This window comes from Aphelocoma coerulescens (assembly GCF_041296385.1).
Source record: "Aphelocoma coerulescens isolate FSJ_1873_10779 chromosome W unlocalized genomic scaffold, UR_Acoe_1.0 ChrW_unloc_scaf_1, whole genome shotgun sequence".
In the NCBI taxonomy this organism is placed as follows: domain Eukaryota; kingdom Metazoa; phylum Chordata; class Aves; order Passeriformes; family Corvidae; genus Aphelocoma; species Aphelocoma coerulescens.
The window spans coordinates 4,165,914-4,173,375 of record NW_027184080.1 but is presented as its reverse complement, the minus strand read 5'-3'; the positions used below and the strand labels follow the sequence as shown (position 1 = coordinate 4,173,375).

General features: G+C 46.0%; 1 long non-coding RNA gene across 1 annotated transcript; it reads left to right on the top strand.

Annotated features, from left to right (window-relative positions):
* The first annotated feature begins 799 nt into the window (after positions 1–799).
* LOC138102752 (uncharacterized) lies at positions 800–6,670 on the top strand. Its single transcript, XR_011147517.1, has 3 exons — positions 800–1,511; positions 4,574–4,694; positions 5,651–6,670. It is a non-coding gene; the product is annotated as an uncharacterized lncRNA (long non-coding RNA).
* The last annotated feature ends 792 nt before the right edge of the window (positions 6,671–7,462 follow it).

Genomic DNA, 7,462 nt, shown 5'->3' with positions numbered 1-7,462 from the left:
GAGGTCTCCAGGGGGTGTGTAAGTGCCACTGAATTCCCAGAATAGTAGAAACTTCCTGCACGATCCCTGCAGTAAAATGTGGTCCTCTATCTGATGATATTCCTAAAGGAACCCCAAACCTTGGAATAATTTCCTTGAGAAGGGTTTTCACTACCTCCTTGGCCTGATTCGTCCTGCAAGGGAAAGCTTCGGGCCATCCCGAAAAGGTGCACACATAAACTAGTAAGTACTTGTATGCCTGAGATTTTGGTAACTCGGAAAAATCTATTTGCCAATAATCCCCTGGTTGTGGCCCTACACGTATTTTCCCCATTTGGACCTGTCTTCTAACCAACGGGTTATTTTTAATGCAAATCGGGCAGGTGGCATTTATTCTTTTGGCCATTGTTATCATCGAATTAGAGAGTACTATTTTCTTTAGATATTCTACCAATGCTTCTGCACCACAGTGGAGTTTGTTATGTTCAGTTTCCATGACTACTTTCATCAATCCTACTGGCAGTATAACTTGTCCGACCGGTGTTACATACCATCCTACAACATTCCTTCTTGCTCCAGTGATTTGTGCCAACCGTTCATCCTCCGGAGAGTAGCACGGTTTCTCTTCTAAATAAGGTGCAGCGGGATTTTCTCTTGTCGGTATCAGAGCCATTTGAGTCCAGACCAATCTGGCTGCCCTTTTCGCAGCTTCATCTGCCATCCGATTCCCCTGAAATTCTTTCCCGGAGTCTGCTTGATGACCTCGGACATGCATGATCGCTACTGCTTTAGGTAAGTGTACAGCTTCCAACAACTGAATTATTACTTCCTTATGTTTGATCTGTGAGCCTTGAGAGGTCAAAAGTCCTCTTTCTTTCCACAAAGCCCCATGGATGTGAACCACACCAAATGCATACTTTGAATCAGTCCAAATGTTTACTTTCCTGTCTCTACTAAGGACCAATGCCCTTACCAACGCCCATACTTCTGCTTTTTGCGCTGAAGTTTCTGGAGGCAGTGCTTTAGCTTCCACTATTTCTTGGAGTGTCACCACAGCATACCCTGCATACCTGGTTCCATGCTCCATAAAACTGGATCCGTCCGTGAACAGCTCCACATCGGGATCTGCCATCGGGACATCTTTCAGATCCTCACGGCTGGCATACACTTGTTCGATCACCTCCACGCAGTCATGCTCCAGTTCTCCTTCCTCTTGGGTGGACCTGAGGAATTCTGCTGGATTGAGATGGTTGGTTATTTTTAATTCAACATCATCTTGTTCCCGCAACTGAGCCTGGTACTGCATCATTCTGCTGGAGGAGAGCCAATGCCCCCCTTTTTGTTCCAAGACGGCTATGACCATGTGAGGTACATATACCGTGATGTGTTTTCCCAGCGTCAGTTTCCGTGCTTCCTGAATTAGGATTACCGTAGCAGCCACTGCTCGCAAGCACCCCGGCCACCCTCCGCTCACCATGTCCAGCTGTTTCGAGAAGTACCCCACGGGCCTCTTCCATGACCCCAATCGCTGTGTGAGTACTCCTAAAGCTAATCTCTGCCTTTCATGCACATACAATTGAAAGTCTTTTGTCAGGTCTGGCAGACCCAGGGCGGGGGCCTCTTTGAGTGCTTGCTTTAATTCCTGGAAAGCCTTGTGCTGTGTCTTACCCCACTTGAATTCGGGTTCCTTGATTGTTTCGTACAGTGGTTTGGCCATGAGTCCGAAATTCGGAATCCACAGACGACACCAGCCGACCATCCCTAGGAAAGATCTTAATTCCTGATTATTTCGTGGTACAGGGATTGCACAGATGGCTTGTATGCGATTCACCCCTATTCTCCTGACTCCTTGTGATATTTCACATCCCAGATAAATTACCTTCTGTCGCACCAGCTGCGCTTTTTCCTTGGATACTCGGTATCCTGCCTGACCCAACATGTTTAATAGTTCAATTGTTAACTTTAAGCACAGTCCCCGCTCCTCTGTTCCCAGGAGTATGTCATCCACATATTGTAAAACAACATAAGAAAAAGGAGACTCTTTTACCTTGGTAGTTTTCCATTCCTCTAACTCCTTTGCTAGCTGGTTTCCAAAAATGGTGGGTGAACACTTAAATCCTTGTGGCAACCTGGTCCATGTTAACTGTCGCTTGCGGCGAGTGTCTGGGCTTTCCCATTCAAAGGCAAAAATGTATTGACTCTCGGGGGCCAGTGGGATGCAGAAGAAGGCGTCTTTTAGATCAATCACTGTGAACCACTGAAAATTCTCAGAAATCGATGTTAACAATGTATATGGATTGGCCACCACCGGGTGTATATCTTTGGCAATTGCATTTACTGCTCTCAGGTCCTGCACCAACCTGTATTTCCCATTTGGTTTCCTTACCGGAAAGATTGGAGTATTAAATTCTGATTCGCATTCTTGTAAAATCCCTAATGCTATAAATTGTGTGATCATTGGGGCAATTCCTTTCCTGGCTTCCAAACTAATAGGGTACTGTCGAACTCTTACCGGGTGTGCCCCTTCCTTTAGTTCAATTTTTACAGGAACGGCTACCCTGGATCTGCCCGGGGTCCCTGTTTCCCATACCCACGGGACTACTGCCTGCTCTATTTCCTGGGGTATCTCCTCTGTCTTTGTCTCTTTAATCACAAAAAGTTTTGCCAGATTCCCCTCCGGGATTTCTAGTTTAGCACGCCCTTTCTCGAATATGATTTTTGCATCCAGTGCCGATAATAAATCTCGCCCCAACAAGCATTCCGGGCTGCTTGGCATATATAAAAACTGGTGATCCAATTCTTTGTTTCCAAATTTGATTTCCAGTGGCCGCAAGAATGACCTCTCCACCACCTCCCCCGACACCCCTACTACTTTCACAACTGAATCACTTAACGGTCCTATTTGTTCATTGATTGCAGAGAAAGTGGCTCCTGTATCTACCCTAAATTCCCTGGGCCCCCCGTCAACTTCCAGGACCACTTTTAGATCTTTATCTAGTCAGCTCTGATTTTGATAGTTCCCCATCATAAAGGCTTGAGCAACACCTTGTGGTCCTGGCGCGAAAGGGTTTAACCCATCATTCGCGTTCATTCCCTGATTTATGGGATTCCTTCCTGGAAAGTTACTCATCGGTGTCCCCATCCCCAAATTGAGGGGGCACTCATTCTTCCAATGACCTTCGGCGAAGCATCGGGCGCACTGATTGGGCCCCAATTTACCTCTACCCCTACCCATCATCTGATTCCCTACATTCTGATTCACAAAACCTCCGAAACCACCTCTTCCCATGCCCCCGTTTCCTCTGCCTCGTCCCCTCCCCCGGCCTCTCACATTCATCTGACTTGCCTGTTGTAACACTGCCAACATGCTTGCTTGTTGCTTCTTTACTGCCTCTTTTTCTCTATTATTATACACTTTCCATGCTACTTCAAGCATTTTCTCCAAGTCCCGAGTGTCATTCCCTTCTAGCTTTTGTAGCTTCCTCCTAATATCCTCCTGTGACTGTCCCATAAATATCAAGGCCATTTGTAGTTTTCCTGCCTCCGATTCCACGTCTAAGTCTGTATACCTCCGTGCTATTTCTTTCAGCCTCTCCAAGAACGCAGATGGTGACTCTGCCTTATCCTGTCTTACCGCATACAACTTAGACCAATTTAAAGTCTTTGGGATTCCCCTCTGAATTCCTTCCACCAACAGCTCCTGATAAACCTGCAACCTATGATACTCTTCTGCCAAATTAGGGTTCCATTCTGGATCTTCCCTTGGTACTATTTCATTCACATTCCCTATTCCTTGTAGTGCTGGTGCTTGCAACTGAATCATGTCCCTTGCCCGATTAGACATAGCTTTAAATACCATCTCCTTTTCCGTAGAATCCATTATCGAGTCTAGCAACACCTGTAGGTCATTCCAGTCCGGATTCTGTGTCTTTATTACCATTTTCACCACCCGAGCCACCTTTTCAGGATTTTCTCTATAAGCTCCAGCAGATTGCTTCCAAATTATTAAATCATTGGGGGAAAACGGAACTTTCACTCTGACCCGATCCCCTGTTGGTCCAACTGCTTCTCGCAATGGGGCCATTAGATGTGCTCGAGAAGCGCTTTTTCCCCTGTCCAGACGCCCTCTGCGAGTACGCTGGGAGAGTGGAGTTCGGGATTGTTCCCTCCCTCTCTCCCTGGGTTCGGGAGTTCGGGATCGTTCCCTCTCTCCTTCCTCGGAGTCAGATTCCTCTTCCGAAGAATCTGAGTCCGGGAGGGGGAGGTTGATTGGGTCGGATGGTGATACCAACAAAGACACATCCTCCTCAGGCTCAGAGAACCGTACCCTTCGCTCTTTACAACCCACGCATTCTTCTGGTTCCGTTTCTAACACCATCATTCCACATTTCCTCTGCCAATCCTTTTTTCCTATTAGCTGATAGAACAAATCCAAATAGGGTATCTCATCCCACTTCTCATTTTCCCGTAGGTACCGCATCATGGAGGTTATAATTTCAGAATTAATAGTGCCATTCCACGGCCACTGCATCCCCCCAGTTTCATATTCAGGCCATACCTTATTACAATAATCAATCAATTCCCTTTTCCGCAGCTCCCGTCCCAATTTACCCTCCTTCCAATGACTTAGCAAACACCCGAGGGGAGAATCCTCCGGAATATCCTTATCTGAACTTGACAAAGCCCGAAACACCCGCAACGGCATCATTCCAGAGGTATGCAACCACACAATAACACACACACACCTAGTAACACACAGACTAATACCAATACCAATTACCACAATATCCAATTCCCTCCTTGCTTATCTCGTCGCCGCGAGAAGCAAGGGCTGGCTCTGCAAAGCTTTCGCTCTGTCTGACGGCCAGCGCCTAGGCTTTATAATCCAAACCAATGCCCCAACCCTGCGAGTAGAGACTCGTCTTACCGGGCAGGCTACCACCACCGGTTTAAAAGGAATAAAGCACCTTATGGGCTTACCTCACAGTTGTCCGTCGGACGCGGGGTCGGGCACGGGCTGATGTCTCCCCAGAAATCACCTGGTGCCGGCACGGAGCAGATCACCCCGCGAACCGCCCCTACGACCCCCGGAGTCCTGCCGCGGTCGCCAGAAAACTGTTGCCCACCGACCACAAACACAAACCAACAGAGAGTCAGTTTATGCGGTGCTTTATTCAGGGCCCGGGGACCTGGGGACTAGTGTCCCAAATCAGGCTTCCCAAAGGCCTATCGTTTCACTCAGCTCTTTATACAGTTTCAAACATTGGCACACATACAAGATTTAATCTTCAAAGTAAAACATACATCACAAGGATTAACAATTGATAATCATACCCTACGCCATATCTCTCTATGGTTGTCTAGTCTTAGATAATGCTCAACGAGCTCCTACCACTGAAATCCCCCTTGCATGCAACATATATCAACCCAGAACAATTTACTTTTAGACAGGTTCACCGTGCCCAGCTAATTCACTAACGGGTTCACCATGCCCAGCTAATTCACTAACGGGTTCACCATGCCCAGCTAATTCACTATTCCTAACCTCCCCACCCAGTACATTCTATTCCTGTTTCCCCAGAGAACTATTTCTACACCTGAGGCCTTACAGCCTAGCAGAGCCTTAGCCTTACTACTTCTAAAATCCAATATCCTATCCTTTTTGTAACAGGACTGCACACCCCTGCACATCCCTTCCAGCCTGGAGACTGGGTCTATGTCAAGTGGTGGGACAGTGATCCTCTACAGACCAAGTGGAGGGGACCATTCCAGATTTTGCTGACCATCCTCACCGCAGTCAAAGTTGCTGGCAAAGGACCCTGGATTCACTACTCCAGAGTTAAGAAGGCTTCTGCTCCTGAAACAACTGAGAAAACAGAGACTGATACAAATGAAGATGATGTAGTTTAAATGATTTTTCCTGTGCTTATTATCTACACAGTTGGTAAGCCTGGCTCAGGTTTGGAACCAAATTTTGCATATGATTCTAATTCAAAGTATATCCAAAGACATTAATTTGGATACAAAACTAGTAATTGACATGTGAACTGAAGTGGAAAGATCCACAAAATTTGTTTACAATTTGAGAATCAACTTAGATCTTACACTGGATAACATTCAAAGCTGACTGTATCTTCCACACCCTGGTTTCATGGTTACCAAACTGACCCTGAATTGAAGATTGTTTAAAATGATTGTAATTATAATTCTTGTTTATAGATATATACTGCTGTTAGACATATTATTAGTGGACCTTAGAATATTTAAAATGGAGTCTAGGCAAGGTAGAGGCCTTGTCAAGCCTCTAAAGGGGGGGAAATTATGCCTTAGGTTTTAACTTCGATATTTTTCAAATTCTGTACTGCTTAGTGTGTAACTCTGAGGTTTCTTGTAGCTTGCTAATTTCTGCTCACTTGTGCTAGGTAGACATAACAAAGCCTCTCCAGGCCTGCTCTCCAAGGTCACCCAGGCTGTCCTAGGCCCAAAAAGTATAATCCAAAGAGCTTCTAAGGTGGGCAAGCAGAGGGGAAATTACATCATTAAACTGAAGCTTTAATTGGAGAATTAACCCTGATATGCAAATGAACCAAACCTATAAAGGTCTGAAGAACTCATGACCTGTCGTCCATCTTGAGGTGCATTTTTGGCAATAGCCTGTGGCTCCCAGGGTGTACCTTTGAAGGCCTTTCAAATAAATACCTATTTTATTCTTTTACTTCTGTCCAGTCTCTGTGTCTAGGAGGCCTCTTAAGACATCAACCTCATTACCCTGAGCAGTCAGCAGGCCACATTTCTTCCAAATAGCTCCATGGTCATGAACAACACTGAAGGCATATTTAGAATCAGTCCATATGTTCACCTTCTTCCCCTCGCTCAGTTCTAGAGCTCTCGTTACTGCAATGAGTTCAGCTTTCTGTGATGATACATCTGGAGGCAAGGCTTTTGCCTCGATTTTATCTGAGGTGGTTACGGCATAAATGGTCATCCTCCTACCGTTTTTCATGAAGCTGGTCCCATGAGTGTACAATTCCCAGTCTGGATTCTTCAAAGGAACGTCTTTCAGGTCTGGTCAGCTGGAATAATTTTCCTCTATTGTCTGCAAACAATCATGCTCAGGCACACGGTCAAGTAACGTGGATGATAAAAACATCACAGGGTTTACCACAGAAGTTGTCTTTGCAGTAACATCATCCTGTTTTAATAACACAGATTGGTATTTGAGCATCCTGCTAGGGGAGAGCCAGTGTCCCCCCTTTTGCTCCAGCACATTTATCACTGCATGGGGTACATACACAACAATGTGTTGCCCAAGGGTGAATTTCTGGGCCTCCTGTATCAGAAGGACTGTTGCTGCCACAGCTTTCAAGCATCCTGGCTAACCCTGGGCTACATTGTCTAGTTGTTTTGAAAAATAGGCCACAGCTCTTTGCTGGTCTCCAAGGTGCTGTGCCAGTACCCCCAGAGCAACATTCAGTCTCTCATG